The sequence below is a fragment of the Pleurodeles waltl genome, chromosome 2_1, assembly GCF_031143425.1.
Source record: "Pleurodeles waltl isolate 20211129_DDA chromosome 2_1, aPleWal1.hap1.20221129, whole genome shotgun sequence".
NCBI classification, from domain to species: domain Eukaryota; kingdom Metazoa; phylum Chordata; class Amphibia; order Caudata; family Salamandridae; genus Pleurodeles; species Pleurodeles waltl.
In genome coordinates, this window is record NC_090438.1 from 879,076,523 (window position 1) to 879,103,441 (window position 26,919).

The following is a 26,919-nucleotide window of genomic DNA, read 5'->3' on the forward strand; positions in this document are numbered from 1 at the left end:
TGGACCCTGCACTCTGGGCTAGAAGGCCTGCCATAGGGGTGACTTATAAGTGACATGGTGCAGTGAAAGGGTGCTTGCACCTTTTAATGAAGGCTGCACTGGCAGTCCTGCAGAGCCCTTTGCTCGCGCTCCCTATGGGTGGCAAAATATATGCTGCAGCCCATAGGGATCAACTGCAACCCAAATGCCCTGGGAACCTGGGTGCTATATACTAGGGGCTTACAGTGGGCCACTAGTATGACAATTGTGGAATGAAATACAGCCTTGTGGGAAAGAGTATAACCACTGGGGTCCTTGTTAGCAGGATCCCAGTGAACACAGTCAAACATACTGACATCATGCAGAAAAAAGGGGGTGATCATACCAAGAAAGAGGGTACTTTACTAAACTCACCAATACAATTACACCCATTCACTTGCCCAGATAACTACTCTGAAGCCCATTCATTCACCTATACAGCCACTCACACACCCTCTCATTGAAGCAAATACACCTACTCAGACAGTGACTTGCTAACCCATAAACCTACTTACAGATCCACTCACTGTTGCATACAGCACATGACTCAACCACTCACTCATCCACACAACCACTCACATAGCCAATCATATATTGATACATGCATTCACACTTATTGGATGATGCGATCATTTTACCTGTTATCAGTGATGTAATCAGTGATGTCATTGACCACTTCATAAGTGATGTAATATGTGAGGTCATGAGCAGTACATTATGGGGATGCAAGTTATAGTTAGCTCAGTTAACTATAACTGCCAAATTTCACTGGTTTTGTAGGTTTGAAGTGTTAACCTAACTATAACATCCCTATAACCTTCGTTTTTTCAGTGAATTTCCATGTTTTTTTAAAATCTATTTCCTAACTATAACGTCTCTCTAAACTTTGTTTTTTTCAGTAAATTTCTATGTTTTTTAAAATCTATTTCGTAACTATAACTTCCCTATAACTTTTGTTCTTTTCAGTAAGTTTCTGTTTTTTTTATCTATTTCCTAACTATAACGTGCCTATAACATTTGTTTTTCCAGTGAAATTCTGTTTTATTTTACATCTACTTCCTAACTATAACATCCCTCTTAGCTTTTGTTTCTTCAGTGAATTTCTATGTTTTAAAAAAAATCTATTTCCTAACCATAATCTCCCTATAACATTTGGGTTTTTTAGTGAATTTCTGTGGTTCTTTCTAATTCTATTTCCTAACAAAAATGTCCCTGTCATCATTGGGTTTTTTAAAAAAAAATTAAATTTTTTTACGTATAGCAATTTTCATTGCTCTACGTTAATCCAACCACCACCATGTACGTACAAAATTGCCCACAGGGTCTCGCCTGCAGCCAGACCCTGTGACCAATCCTCCTAATTACCCAACTCCATGCTGTGCACAGCCCTTTGGTTGTGCATGGTAGGGGTAGGCCACAGCCTCTCTAGGTTTCAGTACAGGTGCCTGAGTAGGTCTGTGAGTGGGTGCGTAGCTGCCTGAGTGGGTCTGAGAGTGGATACTTGAAGGTCTGAGTGGGGCTGTGAGTGTCTGCACAAGGATTTGAGTGGATCTGTGAGTGGGTGCATGAGCGTTTGAGTGGGTCTGTGAGTGGGTGATGCATTGTTTGATACCAAACAAAACAGGGTTCGAAGAGTCCATCATGTAGCTGGTAAAACTTGTATTCGTCCAGCACACCCATTTGCTGTAGCTTCTCTGTACACTTCCTATGTATACGAATTGACAAAGACACAGTCGGGGCATATCTGCTCATGCACTTATGCCCTCACATGAATTATAGTGCACCCTTCCCTAGGGCTGTAAGGCCTGCCAGAGGGGAGACTTACCTATATTACATGCACTGTTAATGGACAAGCCACTCTTGGTGAGTGTCATGTTGATACTGCAATTTTAGGGACACAATGTCATACGCTTGAAATGGCAATTTGCATGAGGCTGGTATGAGGCCTCTCAGAGTAGCACAATTAGTGCTGCAGCTCTGTGGGTAATCTTCAGTACCCATTCCCTAGGTACAAAGGGTGCCATCGACCAGGGACTTACAAAGGTGGCTGAAGTGCAAAAATAGTACAGTTTGGGGGAAAGAGACCTGGCCTTGGGAATCTGTTTAGCAGGTGCCCAGGACACTTACAGTTTGAAACCACATCAATTTCCAGGAAAAGGTGGCAGCTAACCAAGTCAAAAGAGGCCCCTTCTCACACTACCCTCCACGCCAAATGAAAGGAGATGAAACTAATCTTCCCCTGGGGGGAGTTTGCGGATTTTGGGCACTTTGCGCTACTTGGAGTAGCGTGGAGTTCCCAAATTCTGCACTCGAGCATGGAGCGGAGTTTGTTAGTGCTCGGAAGACTAGGTTTTGGTGCTCTCTCTCAAGTATAGTGATACTCCCTGGCTGCTAGCAAGCTCATGCAAGACTTTGTGCTGCTTTCAGCCAAGCCGGTGGCCAACATAGGGTCACGCTGGAGTGCCAACTCACTTTTGAAGTATGTTTTCTACTCCAGAGCTGCTAAATCTAGTCAAAAAGAGATTTTGCCTAGATTTTCTTCTCCAATGAACCCTGCAATTTGTTTTTCAGATTGAGAAACCTTTTGTTTTCAAACATGATGGACCAGTGTTTCTTTTTACTTTATTTTGAATTTCATTTAAAAAATGTTATAGTGATGGCTGGAATGAAGTTTAAGTATGGGTCTAAATATTACTTATTTAGCATTCCATTGATTTTTCTCCTTTTGTCAAGGAAAATTGTTGCACAGCTCAGTACCTTTTCTACATGTTCATGTAATTTAAAATATTATTTTAGTATGTGGCCTAGATTTCCAATGAGCCATTTAGCCATTTGGCCCAGTACTATTATTCATCAGTGCATGACATACATTTTTCAGTTGATTATGTTTTTAAAACTTCATTTAGGTAGGGATGGCATTGGATTACATTTAAAATCGTGGCTTTTATTTGCATTTCATTTTTTTGGAAAAGATTGTATTATTTTGTGGTAAAAATGTTTGATGGCATAGGAGGGTGTTCTTTGACCATGTGGCTGGCTGCCTTTTTGTGCATGAAGCCAGTGTCCTTCCCTTTTCCATAAGCTTGTATGCGTTCTTTGTTTGCCATGCCTCCTTGCTTCTTGTTCCTGTTGTTTGACCATGTGGCTGGTAGCCATTTTGTGCATGCAGCCACTGTCCTTTTGCCATAGGCTTGCATATGTTCTTTCCTTGCCATGCCTCCTTGTTCCTTGTTATTTGATCATGTGACTGGCAGCCATTTTGTGCATGCAGCCAGTGTTCCTCCCTTTCCATAGGCTTGCATGTGTTATTTGTTTGCCATGCCTCCCTGCTCCCTATTGATGTTGTTTGACCATGTGACTGGTTGGCAGATATTTTGCCCATCCAGCCTGTATCCCTTGCCATAGGCTTGCATGTGGTCTTTTTTTGCCAAGCCTCCTTTGTTCCTTGTTGTTGTTGTTTGACTATGTACTGGCTGGCGGCAATATTGTACATCCTGCCAGTATCTCTTACCAAAGGATTACATGTATTCTTGCCTCCTCCTTGCACCTTGATTTTGGTGTTAGATCATGAGGCTAGCTGTCAGCCATTTAATCCACCCAGCCAGTGCCTCTCCCTTTGCCATAGGCTTATATCTGATCTTTGTTTGCCATGCCTCCTTGCTCCTTGTTGTTGGTCATTAACCATATTGCTGGCTGACAGCCATTTTGTCCACCCTGCCAGTGTCCCTTGCCATAGGCTTGCATTTGGTCTTTGTTTGCCATGCCTCCTTGCTCCTTGTTGTTTGACAATGTGGCTGTCTGGCAGCCATTTTGTTCATCTAGACAGTGTCTCTTGCCATAGACTTGCATATGTTCTTTGTTCTCCATGCTTCCTCCTTGCTACTTGTTTAACCATGTGGATGGCTGGTAGCTATTTTGTGTGTGCAGCCAGTGTGTCTTTGACATAGTCTTACATACAAACATCGTAATTATTGATCATTTGTTTTTCTTTTTTTCTATTTAAAATTTTACATTTTTATTTTAAATTCCAATTTTTATATATTTTTTTTATTGTTTTAATTTTTAAACTATTTTTTTTGTTATTTAATTCAGCATTTTGCCTTGCGCCATTCATTCATATCCATCCAATCGATTCCATTCCTCCATCCATTCTTTACCAAAGATGCACAGCTGTACTACAGCATTCAGTTTCTTAGATATAATTCAATTTCCACCAGGGCACCCTGGCTACAGAGCACTGCAGATAAATCAACAGCATAATTACTTTTGTCCATGATTATTCTATTTCTCCTGGACTACCTTGTCACTTTAGGTTATTCCATTTACCCATGCACCTTTCTCTGACTACCCCAGGTGTCTCCTGTAAAACAGATGGAGATAAGGCAAAGAGCTAGATCTGCCTGTTGTGCTGTCTGATTTGAAATGTAATTTTGTTATGATCTAGTTGTGTGACTTGTGTTTGCAATGTTTGATTAAATAGGTATATTACATAAGCAACTAACCGCACTAACATTGCATTCCTCTGTATTATTTTCAGCCTGCAGTAATGCCACGTTTCACTAACTACATGTTTTTTCTTGTTTGGTTGTTTTTAGTTGCAGAAGAGAAGAGACCCCACATCACCCGTTGTATGGCCAAAGAGAAGGCCTGACCGTTTCTTTGGTACACAGGCACCAAACTCTTTTACTTGAGCATCTTAGTGCCACTGCCAACCTAGAGCTAGATATGGCCCCAAAGAAAGTTGTTTTCAAGAAAGTGGCCGGTGATAAGAAGCAGCTTTTCACCAGTGGCGTGCCAACTGCAACCTTTTTCGGAGATGTGTGCCTGCCACACCGGCCCCTAGCGAGGAACCTGGGTGCAGCACTCCTCCATCAACAGCACCACCCCAACCCAAGACCATATCTGTCAGTGAGGCAGCCACTAAAATCATGGTAATGCCGACAAGCAGTGATGTTGAATTGGATTTGTCCCTTTTTTCAAAGTAGTCCCCAATTGTTTTTTTCAAAACAGAGCAAAATGGACGTCAGCCACAGCCAGATCTTCCCAAAGTTGGAGCAGAACAGGTGGTCAAGCTTCCTGCTGAACAAGAACCTCTTCTTTTAGAATTAATGGCTCCCAAATCTCCAGCAAGACAAAGGAAGGATACTACTCCACCATCTTCTTCAAGCACCACTTCTGATGACGATGATAAGGACATGCAGTAGACCCCGGCAGAGTCCAGAAGATACCAGGAGCGATAAGGGAAAATAAAAGTTCCAGAAAGCCTTAGGATCATGTAAAGTGATGATGATGAGGAGGAGGATGACGACGAGCCAGTCATTGTGGAAGGTGGCACAGAGGAGTCCAACATTACTCTTGAACCTGCAGACAGTGCTGCTAGTTCCCATATTTGTAAGCCCCCATTTGAGACTTTCACTAACTTGTACCTCAGTAGACTTATACACTGCAGAGAGGCACTCGACACACCCACCTACATCCAATTCTTCTTCAGGCATTGGCAGTGACCCAATAAGTATTCCTCTCCACTTTGGGACTTTTTTTACAATAAGCAAACAAGAGGAAAACAGTGCCCTATGCTCCATTTGCCACACGATTGATCATCGAAGTAAGCTGAGTTCACATTATGGTACTGGAGGACAGATAATCCTTATGAAAAAACATCATGCAATCCAGTGGGGGGATCACCTTCAAAGAATGTCTCAACGTGGTCACAGTGGTGAAGGTGAGCAGAGCCAGGAAACATCAGCTACAACTGGTCAAATCACAGTGGAAGGTGAGGAAGAAGAGGTTGACATCCTCATGCAAAGCAGCCCTGCCTCCAGCAGTGCACCAGAATCACCGGCCTCAGCGACCTCACAGTAGCACAGGAAGAGTCAGATGGAGACACAGCAGTATACGGTAACTGCACCACCACAATGCGCACTGAGTCTACCACCACCTACATCTAAAAAGTCGCCTGTGTTAGTGGCCCCACAAAAGAATACAATCCAGGCTACAATTATGGGCTGTTTATGTAGGAGGGGCCCTATGACCACAACCACCCCATGGCATGTTTGTACAATGGGAAGCTGGCAAAAATGTTAGTGCTGGACCTCATCCCTTTTTCTTTTGTGGAAGGAGTGGGATACTTAGAGTTTGTGACAGCCCTCTGCCTGAAATGGAAGTTTTCAAGTCGGACCTATTTTGGCAGAGTTGCTGATCCAGCACTGCATTACTATGTGCTGTAATTGGTTGGACAAGCTTTGCACCAAAGTGTTGTCCACATTATCCACCTGATAACATACATGTGGACCTGTCGTCAGGTGAATGATTACACATGCATCACTGAACACTGGATCTCTTTTATGGGAGCAAAGCGAAAGCTACCTACTGCTCTTGGCCCTGAAGAACTTTTTAAGAGCATTTGGTGGCATGCAACAGTATCAATGTTCACCATGGATACATCATACACAGCTGCAAACATCTTAGAGAAAGTTAATTGCAAGGTGTCAGAATGGCTATGAACCAGATGTCTTTGAGTTGGATTTGTTGTCAGGGACAATGGCAGTAACATAGTTAAGGCCTTATCAGATTGTAGCTATTTCAGTGCCCTGTGTGTGATGCACTGCATCAACCTGGTTGTGCAAGACTTTCTTAGCAACACAGTGACTACCAGCTGACTCATTTGCAATCATTTCAGCCATTCTTTAAATCCCAGAAATAGTTGTGGATTATTCAGCATGACGACTGAGTACCAGTTAAAGCCCTGATACAGGAGGTGCCAACATGTTGAAACTAAACCTATTATATGTTGCAACGTCTGTTTGAGCAGTACAAACAGATCAATGACTAGGTCACTCAAAGAGGAGCTGATAGCTGATACAATTGTAAAAGCTATGATCATGGATGCAGACAAAGGGGGCCTAGTCAAATGCTTCACACAGAAGCTGCTCCCTTTTGAGGTTTTCATGTCGGAGGTCATCAAGGAGGACAGTACAGAGGTGGCAAGCTATACTGTTATTGCTTCTGCTACAGGAGAAGCTAAAGAAGGTGTCTGAAAGGTTTGCATTCTGGAATGAAATGAACGAAAACACAGAAGCATGTGCCTTGGTTAATATGCTAAGCTATCTCTTGACTTGTAATGCAAGGCTGCAAAATGACGTCATCTCATCCAAAGAGTACATCTGTGCCAGACTATTTAGTCCACACTACAACAAAAATTATTTCTGCTATCATTCCTTTTTCTGAAGGGAATATTTCACAGTGCAAGAGCTGGATTGTTGAGCAAGCAGGAGAACTGAAAGAAGAATGGCTGGAATTTAGAGTCTCACTCCAGAGTTCCAGGGTTCTGTCTTCAGCTTCCAGAGAGGGCAGTCTTGTCTTACACCCGTCAACCTCACTAACAAGAAGAAGAATTAGACTTAAGCTCTGCATTGGCTTAGTTTTAAGTGGCAGGTCTTAAGTCCTGTGCAGAGGCAAAGGAAAAAGCGGTCAAGCTGGTGGCAGCACCAATGACCACTCAGAGGATGCTCACGGAGTATCTAGATGATCGTAAAGAAGTGCATGTGGATAAAAACCCATTGGTGTATTGGTATGGGAAGATGTGCCAAGGGCCAGAGCTCAGCAGGCTAGCAATAACGTTTCTGACTTGTCCTGTAGCCAGATTGTCTGCTGAACATGGGTTCAATGCAGCTGGTGCAGTTGTTTCAGCGAGAAGCACCAGTCTCTCACCTACAAACATGGAAAGATTGACCATGATCAAAATGGACTGGCATTATATACCACCTGATTACACCGGTCCCAAAACACCACATAAGGAAAAAGAGGATGAATGGTCAAAATCAAGCGTGTTAGCTGACCAACTTCTGAGAGAACAACCAGTGTTTAAGGACGAACTCAAAAAACAGAAAAATATGCTAAGGCAACATTATGGCCCTCATTATGAGATTGGCGGTAAATTCCACTTACTGCCATGCCAACTGCCGCCAACATACCGCTGCAGCTGAAGATATCTGCTAACCATATTATGACACACACATCAATCCGTCACTATTCGGACACACACACAAATCCGCCACACCAAAGGTCAGTGATAAACTTGCGGTAGCAAAACGCACACTGTTACGCCAACAGAACTAAGTCCATCACATTATGACCCATGAATCACCACAATGGACATTCAATGGCGGTAAACCATTGGCAGTACATACCGCCGCACTCAAAATACACACACACAAACAAAACAGCACCACATTGGACAATTCAAACTACACACACCTGACACCCATACACACACCACATCCACACACCCACACACCCACACTACTATAGAACACACACCCACATTACCCAAAACCCTTTACGAATACAAACAATTGCCACCAAAGAGCAACAACAGGAGCACTCACACAATCAGAGCCACATACCACCATCACCTATATACCACCCAAACACCTTACAACACACACCCTAACACATCACCGTGCAAACCTTCACCAACACCACTCACACTACACTCATGGCACCACAACAACACCCCAGGTTCTCTGAGGAGGAGCTAAGGGTCATGGTGGAAGAAATCATCCTGGTAGAGCCACAGCTATTTGGAGCACAGGTGCAGCAGATATCCATTTCTAGGAAGATGGAGCTATGGCAGAGGATCGTGGGCAGGGTCAACGCCGTGAGACAGCAACCCAGAAGAAGGGATGATATCAGGAAGAGGTGGAACGACCTTCAGGGGAAGGTATGGTCCATTGCAGCAAGACACCAACTCGCTGTACAGAGGACTGGCTGTGGACCCCCACCTCCTCCCCCACAATTAACAACATGGGAGGAACAAGTCTTGGTAATCATGCATCCTGAGGGCCTGGCAGAAGTAGCAAGAGGACTGGACCCTCACCCTCACTCCCACCACCTCACCACCTCCCACACACCCCACCATCACTTATCACTCATTCCAATGCCAACCCCTGCTTGCACTACCAATGCATGGATACCTATCACTGCAGCATGCACACTAGAGAGAATCAGCTAGCCCACCAAATAACAACTCACAAAAGCCAAAGCTGCCAGGTCAATAACAACCATAGAGGGCAACCCACCCATGTACAAGATGTCACACATGGAAACAATAACACTGCATTTACATCTCCACAGGTATCTCAGCCAATATCACCGGAGAAGAAGTGCCAGCAACTTCCAGTCCCCCACAGAAGAGGCCCACAGTGATGACAGCAGCTCTGCTTGCCTGGATCTGGATGACCAACCTGGCCCATCAGGGACCTCTGGACAGTCGTTTACCCAGGCACACTCTCACACCACCACAGAGCCTCCCCCCACAGGAAACTCCAGCACAGCACCCACCCAGAGGGCCCATACCTCTGTCCCCAGGACACAACAATCAACAGTGTGTCGACCACTGCAGGGACCCCAGGGCACACCACAAACACAGGACAATCAGGGACCTGGGGGTCAGTGGCAGTGGGAACATGGTTCAGGAGACAGAGGCACAGGACAACAGGGAAGCTGAGAGGACTGCTGTGCGACAGGGCCAGGGAACCGACCCTCCTGGAGGCACTCACCACAAACCTGGGAGCCCACCTCCATTCCCAGGATACGCTGTACCAGATTCTGGACAAGGTGCAGGAGAACATGCGGCTGCAGGAGGGACAGTGCCAGGGGATCAAGGAGGACTTGAAGTCCATTAACACCACCCTGGTCTCCATTGCAGGGGTACTGGCAGACATCGGCAACAGTATGAGGGAGGCAGTGGCACACCACACCAGATAGTGGACCGGAGGCCCCACCCCAGGACCATCAGGCCACCAGAACACCTAACAATGCAGAAGGTGAACCACCCTGCAAATGTTCCCTGTGATCCAGGCAGACATCAGAGACTATTGCCAAGACTCCCACCAGGAAATGAGACTCTCCTGATTGTCACCCTTGTGTCCCACTCTGTCACCCTGTCCACCTTGAACTGCCATTGCTTTTACTGTGTCCAAATCCTCCACCTGGGAGAAAACGATGTAGCTGCACATGTGTTTAATCAGGACAGCCAACACTCTGGTCAGCACTATTGAGAACATTGGCCTTGAAATTCCTGCTGCCAAGCCCTCTATCACTGGGAAAGAACCAGTTGCCAGGAAATGGAGCACAGATAGGACTTGCACAGGAGGGGGGATCCCATGGGGTGACAGATATTATAAGGTCAGGGTTTAATTGGGCACACAGCTCCATGATTGTGGCCTTGTCAAGTCTATAGGTGAGGATAATGTGACTCTCCACCATTGTTGCCAAGTCCACCAGGGGTCTGTACAAGGGGGGATGTCTCCATCTCCTATTCATCCACAGAGGTTGCAATCTATGTGGCCTAATGAGTGAGCAGTTGGTCATTATGTGTACATTGCATCCACTACAGTTCAATGCATATTGTGATTCTTACATTATTTAGGTGTGATAGGTCCAAAATTTTAATTTGTGTACTGTGACGCAGTTAGGATCCATTGCCTGCACCCCCCCTGAAATGGTGTATGCCTGTCCAGTATGGTGGGACAGGTGGAAGTGAGGTAATTCCGCTGACATTGTATGCCTTTGCGGAAGGCGGTCGAGAACTGCCTTGCAACTCCTCATTGGTTATCATTGGGCCCTATGGGGTACAGTGGTCAATGGTGATGTATGCCTGAGGCGGAGGTACGAACCGCCGCAGACGTGACCACCATTTTCTATCTGTTCACTCACTTACTACCTGACCTTCAACAGAAGAGGACTTACACTGCATGTGCTGCAATGACCTGTGTCTGGAACCAACCATTACTTGTGTGACTGGGGAAAGGGCCCCTGCCTTCACCTCGGCTGAACGGAAGCGACTGATGGATGGGATCCTACCCCAGTACTGACTGCTGTATGGGCCTCCACACCAACAGGTGAGTGCACCGTGAGTACAATGCATGGTGCATGAATGCATGGAGTGCTGTGTGTGAAGGCCTCATGTGGGGGGGTTGGTGGACGGGCCATGGGCAGCATGTATGCTTGGCCATATCTGTGCTAATGGGGATGAGAAGGGGCATGGTGGGCCATAAGTGTAACAGGCAGGACGGTCGGACTAATACCTTTCCCTTTGTGTAGTTCCCTGCAGATCAGCGCCCATCCAAAGAAGGGTATATGGCGTGCAATCGCCAAGGACGTGCGGACCCTGGGTGTCTATAGCAGGTGGAGCACCCACTGTTGGAAACGGTGGGAGAACCTGAGATGCTGGGCTCAGAAGATGGCAGAGGCCCAGCTGGGGATGGCCTACCAATGAGAAAGGGGTGCCCGTCTAACCCTGACCTCCCTTATGGCTTGTATACTGGTGGTGGCCTATCTGGAGCTAGATGGGCGCTTGGGGGCATCACAGCAGCAACAAGGGGGTGAGTATAGTGCCCTTCATTACAACTTACCCCTGGTGGGGTGGAATCTGGGTGGGGGCCTTCCGGGTGACCCTAGGACAGGCCTGACATTGCAGAGTAGGTCCCATGTTTGGCAGGATTCTGATGTGAAGGCCCTCCAACTAAGCTAGTAGGCATCTACTACTGGGCAGGGGTCTGTGGGTCTCAGGTATGCTGCAATTGGCATTAGGTGTCCCTATCCATGGGCTGGTGACTAGCATTGTGACTGGTAGTGCATTGCCTAGTGCGTAGGGCTGTTTCTGTGTGTGAGTGTGTTGTGTACGCCAATGGTGGTGTTGGTGCCACCACTGACCAAGTCTATCCTTTGTCTCTCCCCCCTTTTTGTTTTGTCATCCTGTCCTTATGTGCATTAGCATCATCTGGTGGAGGAGCAGAGGCACCGGCGATGGAGGGAGCTGCATCCCACAGGATCCAGGAGGTCGAATCCACCAATGGTGAGGGCACCAGTAGGGCTGAGGGTGAGGGGAGCACTACGGCGGAGACTGGAGAGGACAGTTCAGACACAGATACCTCCTCTGATAGAAGCTCCCTGGTGGTGGCAGACACCTCTGTGCCCACCCCAGCTACAGGTACAGCCGCTACCCCCGTACCAGCACCGCCCTCCCAGCAGCCCATCAGTGAGTTGCCCCATGCCCCCCCCCCCCAGCAGCCCCTCAGTGAGTTGCCCGTGCCCACTCACCCAGGAGGGTGGGCATCTCCTTTGCCCCAGGCACCTCAGGCCCTGCCCCAATTAGCCCTGCTGCCCTCAGTGAGGAGGCTATTGACCTCCTGCAATCCATCTCTGTTGGGCAGTCAACCATTGTGAATGCCATCCAGGGGCTGGAAGCCCAAATGCAACAGAGCATTCCATTTCTGGAGGGCATTCACACTGGCTTGGCGGCCCAACAGAGATCAATCCAGGCTCTGTCCTCCTCTCTGAAGCCAGCCATTGTCCCTGTTTCCCCCATCCCCCCTCCAACTTCCTCCACTCAATCCCATTCCCCTCAACCACATCTTATCCCAAGCACACAGGCAGACAAGCAGGCACCCAGGACAACACAGAAGAGTGGACACGGCAAACACAAGCACCACACTTCATCCCACAGGCACTCACACAAACACCATCCAGATGCAGACATGCCAACATCTACTGCCTCCACTGTGGCCCCCCTCCTCCTCCTCATCCACCTTCCTCCCAGTACCATCTCCACTCACACCTGCATGCACTACATCCTCATCCATTATCACCATCACCAGCACACCTATCAGTACACACCCTTCACTGGCAGTCACCACCCCCACATCCATGCACACATCCCCTGTGTCCTCTCCCACTGTGTCTGTGCCCCCTCCTCCCAAAGTACAGAAACACAAGTACTCAGACTCCCAACAGCCATTCGCCTCACAAGAGCATCCAGCCCATGCACCTCCATCCAAACACAGCAGACTGACACATCCTACAATCACTCACTCTTTCTCCACTCTCAAACCATCTCCCTCTTCCCACCCCAATGTCCCTAAGAAGCTTTTCTTCTCCACCAATGACCTCTTCCATACCCCTCCCCGTAAACCCAGTCAAGTAACTCAGCCACCCAGTCCACGGGCACTGTAGTGTCCCTAGCAACTCCAGATGGGAAAGGATCCCGGCCACCAGCCAGCAAGATGGAAAGGGTGCCTGCCCCAATTGCTTCAAGGAAGGGCAAGGAGCCAGCCCCAGCTGCAGGAAGGAAAGGCAAGGACCCAGCCCCAGCTGCTGCCAAAAGGTGCAAGGAGCCATTCACAGCTGCTGGCAGGAAGGGCAAAGGGCCTGCACCAGCAGCCAGTAAGGACAATGGGTCTGGTGCTGGGACTCAGTCGGAGCCCCCACCACCAACCATGGTGGTGCAGCCGTCCGAGGCTGCAGGGGATGGCCTGGAGCCTCCCCCCACTACCAACAGCACCAGCACCACCACCAGCAAACCCAGCGGGCAGCCGTCCAAGGCTGCAGGGGATGGTCTGGAGCTTCCCCTCACCACCACCAGCAGCCCCAGTGGGCAGCCGTCCGAGGCTGCAGGGGATGGGCTGAAGCCTCTCCCCACCACTAAAGCAGCAGCAGCACCACCAACACCAACGCCAACAATGCCACCACTGAACAGCCGTCACCACCAATGGACAATTTTAGTCCTGCGTCCATGGGCTATTTTGCGGCCTGGACCCTGCAAATCCTGTGGGTATGACACCCAGCTGAGAGACTGTGACTTTGTACTCCCCAAGATCTGCATTCCTGGGCACAATGCCCCCTCCAGAACTAGTGGAGAAGCCATCCACTCACCCCATCCTTCCCAGGATGAGCTCACAGGGCACATTGCCCACTCCAGAACCAGTGGAAAAGCCATCTACTTGAGAGACTGTGGCCGTGCACTTCCCAGGACAGAGCAATTGGAATGTGGCCCCCTCCAGAGCATGTGGGCAGGTCACCCACTCAAGAGACTATGGCCTTGCACTCCCCAGGACAGAGTAATGTATATTTTGCCCCTTCCAGGACCAGTGGCGTTCTACCATCTTCCAGCTGAGGTTCCCCCCAGTTCCCCGTTCCCCAGAGGTGCCTGCCTATTTTCGACCTGATGCCCCTACAGTGTTCTCTCTGTGTTGTTGCAGGAGTGAGGTGGGGCCTTCGACTTTGTGATGTGGCCCATGAACATTGAAGACTGGGCAGTGTCCCTTGATTTGTAAATATGTATATACTTTTTTATTTGGATGCACATATTCCTACTATATTTATCTTATTACACTCACTTTAATCTATTGGTGTTGTCCTTGCATTATTCCTGAGGGCTATGGGGTCAATATGTTATGTTACTGCATCTGCCTATGTGTATGGTGTTGGGGGTGGGGGAGTTGCGTGTTCCGTGTATGTGTCACTTTCTTTTTCCTCACCCCCTCCACTGTGTGCCAGGCGGCTGTACTCACCATGGTTATCTTCGCCATCGTTGGTGTTCATAGTGGAGCAGCACGTAGAAGAGAATGGGGAAGACATGCAACTTGGGCTCCAATGCAGCTTGGTTCTTCCCTGAGTCTCCACAGGTGAGTAGTTTCCCTTCTGCGCAGTGTTTCTGCCAGGCTTTTGGTGTTGCTGGTACCACCCCCGGAAAAGTTGTCAGATTGGCATGTCTTAATACAGTGGGCAGAACATTGTCTTCTGCCTGGCTGTAGGCGGTTACCGCCTTGGTGCCTGTTGTTTCCGCTGTGGCGGTTGGTGTGTTAAAGTGGCTGTCTGTCTGAGCTGTTTCCGCCGTGGTCATAATTTGGCGGTAATTACCGCCGGCCTGTTGGCAGTATTACAATAATTTATGTTGCCCCACCATTGATTTTATAGTCACATACAAGCCTGGGTTGAAGTTGGACCTGTGTGCAGTTAAGAAGCCCCCACATACCCTTCAGTACATTGTACATGACGGCTGTCTCCCTCATATGCCACTGACTATCCTATTTTTACACCACTTAGTAGGAATGCCTTAGTAGAGCATTGATTAAAAGATTGCCAGTGCCAATGCCCAATTCCAATGTGTGGGTACCATCAAAGAAGATCTATTTTGTTCAACCACCATGCTTGGATTGGAAAAATTACGTAAGTAAGTAACAAAGGGCCAGATGTAGGTAGCATTTTGCATGGTGCAAACTGCGAAAATCGCAGTTTGCGCCATGCAAAATGCGCGCCGCGATGCTCATTCCCATTTTGCGAGTCGGTACCCACTCGCAAAATGGGAATGCGACTCACAAATAGGAAGGGGTGTCCCCTTCCTATTTGCGACTCGCACCACGATGCGGTCACAAAGCAATTCACAGTTACCACCAGTGTAACGAACACGGTGACAAAGCAATTTGCAGTTACCACCAGTGTCACACTGGTGGTAACCCATTCGCAAAAGGGAAGGGGTCCCTATGGGACCCCTTCCCCTTTGTGAATGTTGCCAGACATTTTTTTTCAGAGCAGGCAGTGGTCCAATGGACCACTGCCTACTCTGAAAAAACGAAACCAAATGGTTTTGTTATTTTTTTTTGTATTGCAACTCGTTTTCCTTTAAGGAAAACAGGCTGCAATACAACAAAAAAAATGCTTTATTTAAAAAGCAGTCACAGACATGGAGGTCTGCTGTCTCCAGCAGGCCACCATCCCTGTGAGCGCAGGGAATTGCTATGGGGTCTCAAAATGCGACCCACCTCGTTAATATGAATGAGGTGGGTCTTTGGGACCCCATAGCTATTCGCAGACGGTGTCTGAGACACCGTTCTGCATCCGAATTTGCGATTTGGAAATTGCGAGTCGCACTGACTCGCAATTTCCGAATGGCAAATTCGGAGATTACTACATCTGGCCCCAAGTAACTATTGCACCATTGACTGGTGATATATTGATTGAATGTGAATTTGTAAGTGATGACTGATGTATGTGGTGGCTGACAGTGAAGGAGGGAGTTCAACATATTTGTAAAAATATTTCCAATGATTTGCAATGTTTGGGGGCTGATGGGTGACCATTTTTTCCTTAAAGTGAATGCCCTTTTAAAAGTTAAAAGTAGTGACTTTTACCTGTAGGGTCTAATCCTTTTTTCTGGTTCCTCATAACAAACCAGCCACTTTAGTTGCCAAATGCAAATATACAGGAAAAATACGCCAGTTCTGTTATTCTATCTATTCTTCAACAGCAGTGCACTTCACAAGTCTACCTTGATCAGTTTGGGACTGGGACAGAGTTACTTTGAATCTGGAAGAGTAAGATGGAAGGACTTGGGTCAGGACTACCTCAACAGCTAGAAAGGAGAACATGTTTGACTTAAAACAGAACCCATGATGGTGGCAAAGACTCTGAGGCCTAGTACTCACTCAGCTTTGTGAACTGGAGAGAGATGTGTTGATTTAGAAATTCTGCTGAGCAGGTATGTGCTTCATTGCTAGCTCAGATGTAATACTCCTCTTATGTTTTTGCTCTGCCTCTGAGTCTTCTTGGTACATTCCTGACTCCTTATAAAGCTTACCTTGTTTTCTTTTGTGCTTTTCCTTTACCCTCTACTGCTTTGTAATACACAGGCCTTCTCCCAGTCCTCTCTTGCACAAACAAAACTTGAAAAGCTCATGATTCCAGCTTGCCTACCGGACAGATTCAGATAGGCACCAGAGTGACTCACATTCCAAGAAGAACGGAGATGCATCACCCAATGTAGCATCACAGTATCATTTTCCTTTTACCAATCTTAATTTTTAGAACTAGGTGGGTTGCAATCTTCCATATTTCAAAACCAGAAGAAATAACACTTAAGGTATACTACCTGGAATATCTCCGGGGCAGAAGGACTGTTTCTAAAGAATTTACTGAACTCATTCATACTTACTTATCCCTTTGTTTCCTTCCACAACAGATTGATGATGGTGTGATGCTCAGCACTCCAACAAACATTGTCATGTTTTCTTTTGTGTAGTGCTTGTCATTGTCACACCTTTCCCCAAATCTCCTCTCACATTTGTTCCCTGAGTCCCTAATCCTTTTCACCTAGGCTGTGTGATTTATTAAGGTGTGCCTTTTACACCATAAATGAATCAAATACTTGCTGGGGCAGATGTAGTGAAAGTAATATCAACTCACTGCATGATCTTCTACCTTCTATTACCTGCGTAATATTCCACATCAGCCCCATCCACATCTATATTCATGGCTTGTGTGTGTGTTTCATAAACACTTAACCGGAGCCCACTTCTCCTGACTTCATGATTTAATTTCCTAAGTTTAGTTTTATACTATAGCTCACCACCATTGCTCAGAAGAAATGTATATTGCTAGATTTCATTATCATATCAGGTCTTGTTTACTGTGTGTCAAATACTGTCATTGTGGTAGTCTTGTTTCAGTCTTCCTAAAGTTATGATAATATGATGATGACTCACTAAGTCTATGTTTTCCTTCAATTGAGTTGACAGTGATGGAAAAACATTTGATTAATCCTGTAGTTGGAATTCACACAGGTGAGTGTGGCACTTTCTGTGAAGTTCTGTCTTCCCTGTTGACATGCTATCCTGCTACTACTACTACCTATCTATCACCACCGTAAGTTGCATCTTGGGAAAATTCCAGCACTAAGAAGACTCCCTTGCTTCATCTGTTCAGGTAAGAGAAGAACTATGGATTGAAATGAACTTGTTTGGTTAGCAATTAACTCCTACAGAAGAAGATGTTGCCTGTGTGCACTGGGTTTTTGTAGGCAAAATAGGCAAGGGCAATCAACCACTAGTGGTCACTAATAGTTCCAGAGGGCAATAGAGCAAGGGTTCTAAGTAAATGACACACATTTTATTAGCAGATTAAAAATAACAGGCTACACTAAAAGACAGCACTGGTTTGCCTGGTTTCTCTAAGGGTATTCCCAGACTGACTTCTACCCTCCCTATCTTCAATTCAATCCCACCCATCACGGAGTTAAGGTAGCTAGTTATCAATTTAGGCCCAGAAACCCCTGATCGTGTGCCTGCCACCCCGTGGGTGCCTTTACTTTTCCATATCAAGACTACCAGCAGATAGGTGGAGACTGATACAAACTGTCTTTAGTCTGGACAATGTCAGCACATGCCCTGCCAAATATCCAGGACAGGAAATAAGAGATAGGGTCCAGCCAGGCCTTATCCGGCTGTTGATGGATGCAGACGGGCCTGCTCTGGACCAGTCATTGCCCTGTCACGCCTGCACGCGTCCCACGCAGCGGGCCCAAGATCTGACTTTATGCACCTCTGGGCATGGAGAGAACAGCAGGGGTGGCTTCCTGCAGCAGGTGAGTCTGGGGGAGTGAGTTCCAGGCCCCAGCCCCCCTCACAGGCTTTTCTAGTAAATAAACAGACATATTTGGTGAATAACTAAAAAATAGTTACCTCCCATTATGATGAGTAAGGCAGTATGCACTATGGAATACAAGTTGTTGTGACAAATAATTGGAGGCATGCTAGTTAGCGCTTTAAGTATGTTGCTACTGTCTTCAGCTCGGGCAGCTATGGCTGACAATTATCTATCCTTATTTGCAATGGCCCTGCTTTTCCCCACATGCCTTTCACTTAGTTTAGTATCTATCCTGACTCCAAAGAGTCAGATGAATAAATAAGATATGTCACACGTCATGTATAAAACGGAAATATATTTATCCTGTCTGTAGTAAGTAGATGGGGGAAAATGATGCACTACACAATAGGGGAAGGAATGGACTATATAGATTGTTTTTGAGCATTTGTTACAGAGTATCCCCTATGGCAAATTTGAAATAAAATCAGGCACTTACTAGTCCCACTTTACCCACCGATCTTGCCCACCGTCACAAATTCTTTCCAACAAATTGATTTGCTGGGCAGTAAGGAACGTAAAGAAACTTCACGTACTCTACTGCAGAGAAAGGCAGATAGATTAGGCAGTTAGGTTGAGCTTTTTCTATAGAAACATAGAGGTGGGTCACTGATCTCTCTACAGAAGAAGATATCCATCTTTATTCATCCAAGCAAATATTCTATTGTCCTTTTATTTGTCTCCTATATACACCCATAGCCACCATGATATAAGCTTTACTGTCTCTCGATTTTGCATTTTGCATGCGATTTTGAATGTGAGTGCGTACTTTGTGATGCATTTGACGTCAAACGCAATGCGAACGGGTGCAATGGAGTACACCACCAGCCCTCTGCAGAGTCTTTTAGCCACTTGATGGACTTCCCTGTAAAGTGATTCTGTGTACTCCACCCAGGCCTAGTACTGATCTGAGTGGACCAGGTGCTGGGTCATCATAGTGACACTAGCCCCAGTGTCCCTCAAGCCTTTTTACTTAGTTCCATTAATCAAAGGGTGTTCACTGTATTTTTTAATGTTAGTGCACCAGGAAGCAGTCTACCCCTCCCTCAGGTACTAACGTTGCCTCAGTGGTTTCGCTGACATGGTCAGGCCTCAACTGTGATCCCATCTGGAGATTAACAACTGCATTTACTGCAGGTGGAATAGAGAAATTATTTTTGCTTTTACAGATAGGGTCTACAGTTTGGTGTCCTTTAGTTTTGCAATCATGGCACCAAGCATTGCTGGGATCAAAGCTCTTTCCTTAGTACACATTCTTGGACTGTGAGGAGTATCGGGGCCTACTCTCCTGAGCAGGTGTTTTGGGGCCTGATAAAGATTCTTTGTTTTGGTTTGGGTTCCCATCTTTTCCTTGGGGAGGTTTTTTGGCCTCCCCAGCAGTGGTAGTTTTGTTTACCCTTGTTTTTACCCAATGATCTGTCTTCTTCCCCGAACCTAGAGGAGACTGTGTACCTAGGTCCACCAGGAACTGATATAGTTTCTCATTGTAACAGTTATTCAAAATATGCTATTTTATAATTAAATTGTAAAGCCCATCAACATCTTGTACCTTGTTAACTTCTAACCATCAACCCAGCATTTTTACTGAAAAACCCACAAATTCTACCCAGGAATGACTCTAGATTTTTTTGAGACTCCCTGAATTTTATTCTGTATTCTTCAGTGGTATATCCAAAGTTATCAATTCGGGTAGCCTTCATGAGTTCATAGGACTTAGCCTCTGCCTCATTTAATGTCAGAAGTCTATCCCTATGTTTACCTGAGAACAATTCCCACATTAGAGAGCCCCAATGTTTCCTATCTACTTCCCGGATAATGCAAGCTCTCTAATAAGCAGAAAACCATTTGATGATATCATCAACTTATGTGTAAGGGGGGACAAAAATACTTTTCTTCCTCCCTAGTTACTTATATGCTGACACCTGAGATGGGTCCTAGGCTCATCTCTCTTATTTTAATTTCTATGTCCAAAAGTTATGCTTCTAGATCCAACCTTTTGGTTAACCTTCCTAGAGCCAGGTCCAATTCTGTGGGGACTCTGACTTCTGAGACATCGGATCCTACCTTATCCTTAACTTCAGTCTCACTTTTGCTTTCCTGATATTCTTTTTCTGACGTTTCTCGATCATCCACTGCATGTTCAGTCTCATATTCTGCTACATACCTTCTAGTCTTTTCTGTGGTAGTATGAGCACCAGTGTTAATTTTGTAACCTTAACAGAGAGCCCTTAGCTGGGTGTATTTCTTTGCCATCTAATGGGTCAGGTCCAGCTCTTGAACGTGGCTCTCTGCATCATTTATTTCTTATTAAACGTGGGACCTTTTTAAATTTAAAACAACTTTTAAAAACATTTGAAAACTTTTTCGAAGTCCTAACTAACGTAAAGTCTTTTCAATTTCCGATCACTGTTTCAGGGACCTAACCAGGGCCTCAGCAATTGGTTTAAAAATGTTGAAGAATAGTCCAATTGAAAAATGAAATTAGGCTAAAGACAAGTTTTAGAGTTATTTGTTTGATCACTTAGCAAATGCAAAGTCTCACATCCCACCTCTGACCCAGCAAATGTAGGAGGCTAGCTCTCTATATAGTGTATGAAAATGACGTGCACTGTGCAGAGATTTCAGGCAAACCCACCTTGGTATCCAGAGGTAAAAATAGACCGCCTAATGCTGTGTTTTTGTGGTAGTGTGAGCGAGCAGATAGGCTAATCCAGGAGATGTGCTAAGCCTTTATTGTGGAAACACACTTTGAAGAATACTTTATCAGACTTTGCAGGTTCCTTCCCTACTGGGTTCAGGACGTGATACCATCACTCAAAGGGAGGTTCTTGGTGATACCAAGGGTACCATTTACTAGGGAATTACAAACATGCCTGAAGAGCCAAACATAGTACAGTTTTGGGGAAAGAGATCTGGCCCTGGAAACCTGTTTAGCAGGGGCCCAGGGCACTTACAGTTTGAAGCCACATCAATCTCCAGGCAAAAAGTGGGAGGCTAACCAAGGCAAAAGAGACCCATTCTTACAGTCTGTGAGTGAGTGCATGACTCTCTGAGTGGGTCTCTGTGAGTGTATGTATGAGTGTATGTATAGGCCTGTGAGTAGGTACATGAGTATATGAGTGGGTCTCTGAGTGAGTAAATGAGTGTCTGAGTGGGTCTGTGAGTGGGTGTGTCAGTGTCTGAGTGTATCTGTGAGTAGGTACATCAGTGTGGGTCTGTGAGTGGGTGCATGAGTGCATCAGTGGGTCTATGAATAAATGCATCAGTCTCTGAGTGGGTCTGTGAGTTGGTGCATGAGTATATGAGTGGATCTGTGAGTGGGTGCATGCATCTATGAGTGGGTCTCTGAGTTGGTGCATGAGTGTGAGAGTGGATCTATGAGTGGGTTTGTCAGTGTATGAGTGAGTCTGTGACTAGGTGTGTGAGTGTCCTAAAGGGTCTGTGAGAAGGTGTTCCAGTGTCTGAGAGGGTCTGTGAATGGGTGTAGGAAAATACCATCTTGCCTGGCATGTTACCCCCATTTTTACTGTATGTATGTTTGTTTTTGCCTGTGGCAGTGGGACCCTGCTATCCAGGACCTCAGTGCTTATAAAGTATGACCTGTATGTGTTCCATATGTGGTGCCTAACTGTATCACTGAGTCTCTGCTAACCAGAACCTCAGTGTTTATGCTCTCTCTGCTTTTAAAATGGTCACTGCAGGCTAGTGACTAATTTTACCAATTCTGATTGGCACACTGGAACACCCTTATAACTCCATAGTATATGGTACCTAGGTACCCAGGGTATTAGGGTTCCAGGAGATCCCTATGGGTTGCAGCATTTCTTTTGCCACCCATAGGGAGCTCAGACAATTCTTACACAATTCTATGGATTGCCACTGACTGCAGCCTGAGTGAAATAACATCCACGTTATTTCACAGCCATTTTACACTGCACTTAAGTAACTTTAAGTCACCTATATGTCTAACCCTCACTTAGTGAAGGTTAGGTGCAAAGTTACTTAGTGTGTGAGCACCCTGGCACTAGCCAAGGTGCCCCCACATTGTTCAGGGCAAATTCCCCAGACTTTGTGAGTGCGGGGACACCTTTACACGTGTGCACTACATATAGGTCAATACATATATGTAGCATCACAATGGTAACTCCGAACATGGCCATGTAACATGTCTAGGATCATGGAATTGTCCCCGCAATACCATTCTGGTATTGGGGGGACAATTCCATGCATCCCCGGGTCTCCAGCATAGAGCCCGTGCACTGCCAAACTAACTTTCCGGGGTCTCCTCTGCAGCTACCGCTGCTGCCAACCCCTCAGACAGGTTTCTGCCCCCCTGGGGCCTGGGCAGCCCAGTCCCAGGAAGGCAGAACAAAGGATTTCCTCTGAGAGAGGGTGTTACACCCTCTCCTTGTGGAAATAGGTGTGAAGGGACTTGGAGGAGTAGCCTCTCCTGGCCTCTGGAAATGCTTTGAAGGGCACAGATGGTGCCTTCCTTGCATAAGCTAGTCTACACCGGTTCAGGGATCCTCCCAGCCCTGCTCTGGTGAGAAACTGGACAAAGAAAAGGGGAGTGACCACCCACCTGACCAGCACCTCCCAGGGGTGGTGCCCAGAGCTTCTCCAGTGTGTCCCAGACCTCTGCCATCTTCGATGCAGAGGTGTGAGGGCACAATGGACAGCTCTGAGTGGCCAGTGCCAGCAGGTGATTCAGAGACCCCTCCTGATAAGTGCTTACCTTTCTCTGTAGCCAGTCCTCCTCTGAGGGCTATTTAGGGTCTCTCTCGAATGCAAGAGCTCACCAGAGTTCCTCTGCACTTCCCTCTTCGACTTCTGCCAAGGATTGACCGCTGACGGCTCCAGGACGCCTGCAAAACCGCAACAAAGTAGCAAGAAGACTACCAGCAACATCCTAGCGCCTCATCCTGCTGGCTTTCTCGACTGTCTCCTGGTGGTGCATGCTCTGAGGGCTGTCTGCCTTAACCCTTCACTGGAAGCCAAGAAGAAATCTCCTGTGGGTCGACGGAATATTCCCCCTGCCAATGCAGGCACCAAACGTCTGCATCACAGGTCCTCTGGGTCCCCTCTCATCCTGACAAGCGTGTTTCCAGGAACACAGGAGCTAGGTCCAAGTGTCCTCGACAGTTCAGTGGCCCTTCTGTCCAAATTTGGTGGAGGTAAGTCCTTGCCTCCCTATGCCAGACAGTAATCCTGTGTACTGCGTGAACTGCAGCTGCTCGGGCTTCTGTGCACTTTTGCAAGACTTCCTTTGTGCACAGCCTAGTCCCATCTCCCAGAGCCCGGCCTAAACATCATGCTTTTTGGGGAAGGGGGCCACATGACCGGGAACCCTATCTCCCGACCTTAACATGTTTTAAATATTTTTGGGGAGGGAGCCACAGGGGGACCACATCCACCTGGGCCAAGCCTAAACATTTTTTTTTGGGGGGGAGGGGTGCCATGTGGCCTTCGTCCCTAGGCCTATCTCGGCCCCTTGGACCCCATCCCCCTGGGCACTGGCTTTAACATATTTTTTTGGAGGGGGCATTGGGCCCCCCTCCTTGGCCAGAGCACCCAGTGTGCAATTGGATCACGGGGTGAGCCTGAAAGCCTCTGAAGTCTCAGCCAGCTTCCTGCCTCCTGCAGGAGCCGGCATTGCTGTCAAGAGAGGGAGCTGCTAAAGATGCAGCTCCCTCTCTATGAGAGCAATTATTTCCTCTGTTTTCCTGCCTACATATCTGCAGACAGGCAAACAGAGGAATCCCCCGCTTCGCAAGCCGAGTCCCAAGATGGTTGCCAATACTTCCTTGTTGAAGTGTTGACAGCCAATCATATCTCAGCACGTGATCGGGAGTGTTTGTGGAGTCTTCGCGGCCGCAGCACATTTTAACTTTCTTAAAATATCTCAAAAACTACTGAATGGGTTTACACCAAATAATAATAAGTGTGCTTTCTGGACCAAGAGCTACCCTTCTGCCAGATTTAGGGAATACCATCCATTGGTTCGGATGTTATTCATGTTCAAATTCCCTGTGTGAAATAACATGGAAAAACATGTTTTGGGCCCCCTTTTTCATTGCCCCCCACTAGAAGGATCACCCTGAAACTTTCCAGACATCAGCAAACACAAGCCTACATTTTTTGGGGAGTGTTTCATGAAGATTCGACAACTGGCACCAAAGATATGGGCAAGTAAACACTTTTTCTATTGAAACTAGGTCCTAACTATAACTTTGTAGTGGCGACCGCCACTAGGTAATGGAACTTTTGTGGCTTGGAGTGAATAGAGCACCATGTGATTTCTTTGTTCCTGTAATGACCTACAGTTTGCAAAAAAGAAACATCTTGCCATAAGTATTTTTTTCTATTGATTAATAAAATTTTTGGAAAAAATAAAAGATCTGAAGATGAAAATGCCAGCTCCGGTTTTCCTTATTTCAACTGCAGCCTTAATTATGTATCTGTAATACCCGATGAGAGCTAAGCAGCTACCTTATGACCATTCACCCCTCCACTGTAACAAGGAAACTAGAGACGTGTTAAACCAAATAATGCCAGAGCAGTGTGAATGTTTCTTCCTAAAATATTGGTAACATAAATTGAATCCAGTTTATTTCATAAGAACTAAGGCCCATATTTATACTTTTTTAGCGCAGCATTTGTGTCAATTTTTGACGCAAAAGCAGCGCAAACTTACAAAATGCATTTGTATTTTGTAAGTTTGCGCCGATTTTGCGTCAAAAAACGACACAAATGCGGCGCTAAAAAAGTATAAATATGGGCCTAAATTTGTCTATAGTAAATTTCTAGAACTATTTGGTACGCATAGTAATGAGATAAATAAAATAAAATATAGTCTACCATTATGAACTGCTTTCACCCTTCAGTAGACTAAGTTTTCCGAAAGACTACAAACAGTCCTTTTTTAATTCTATTTTTCACTCTATTGAGCTTTAGCCTATTTATAGTTAATAAACTCGTTACCGTTGAGAAATAAGCAAAGCACAATAACAGCAGAATCCTGGGCGACGGAAACCCCGAGGTATATTAGGTGGTGATGGATTGCTGCATGTACTTTTTAAATCTTTAATGTGTTTTAGTAATGTTGTTTCTGTAACCAGTGACAGCTTACACAAAGCATAGTATTTTGAAAGTGCACTATTTTACAAAAAATCTGTTATACAATCAATAACTTCCCTCATTATTTGAAAGACATCAATTTGTCTAATAGTAAACGAGAATGTGGACATGCGTTTTATGACTGACGTAAATTAACATTTGTTTCCTCACTATGCATCATAATAATATAGGATAAGCTACATTTTTCGTGCATTATTCCACCATTGAATCACACAAATATAACACATAGGAGCAGAATTAAGGAAAGTGGCGCTGCAACTAGTGCTGCGCCACTTTCCTTGCGCCCCTTAGTGCCCCCTCTTTTGCCACCATGTGTGGGCCGTATTTAAATTATGGCGCACATGGGGCAAGGTAGGGGGCAATAGCATCATTATTTTTTTTTACACTATTGATGCACTCTGCAGGAGTAGTGCCAAAATGTTGCCGCTACTTCTGCAGAGTATATAGGGGCAAATTATAAATATTGGTATGCCCCCTTTTAATGCCTGCTGTAGTTTTAGTCCAAACAGGGACTCTTCTTTTGCACCCTCTTCTGGGTTGGCAGGGGCTCCTATCCTTCCTGGAACTTCTTTCGACTTCTGGCTTGGTCTCCTTCTTTTGCAGGTTTTCAGTTCCAGGAATCCACTGTTTGTTGTTTGCAGACTTGGTTGGTTCTTGTAATAATTCCAATCACAAGGTGTAGTGTGTCCTAAGGAAAGTTGCAGTACTTTATTCCTGCTTTTCTGGGCTCTGGGGTGGGGGTAATTTACTGACCTTTACTGAATTCTTACTCTCCCAGCGATTCTGCACACAGTACACTTGTCTAGGGTGGAATTTGTTATTCGCATTCCACTTTCTTAGTATATGGTTTGTGTTGTCCCTAAACCTATTTTCTCCCACTGCATTCTATAGCATTTCTTATTGTTTGCACTATCCTATGCCTAATTACTTGCCTTATTTTGGTGTCTAGTGTATATATTGTGTATAATACTTACCTCCAGAATGCGTATTGCCTCTAAGATATTTTTGGCCTTCTGTCACCCAAATAAACTACCTTTATTTCTTGTGTATAAGTACTGTGTAACTAAAAATGGTATTGCACTAGATTTGCATGTCTCCTAGTTCAGTCTAAGCTGCTTTGCTATAGCTACCTCTATTGGCCTAAGCTGAAAGAACACAACTACATTTCACTGATAAGGGATAACTGGACCTGGTACGAGGTGTAAGTACCCAAGGTACTCACTACACAACAGGCCAGCCTCCTACAGGTGGGTCGGGGCATCTAAACTCTTAAGTACAGTCACAGAGGCTGGATCATAGAAGTTGCTTCCTTTACTGTACCACTCTAACACAATATCCTAAAGGATGTAAGTGGCTGATGGGGGACCACTGATTGCTGAAGAAACTCATTGCACAGTAATTAATCAATGTACTCCTTTTTATTGAAAAACATTCTGCAGTAGTTATGGTAAAAAACTGCTGAAAATGGTACCAGATGCCAATGGAAAAATACCTTTGATCCAC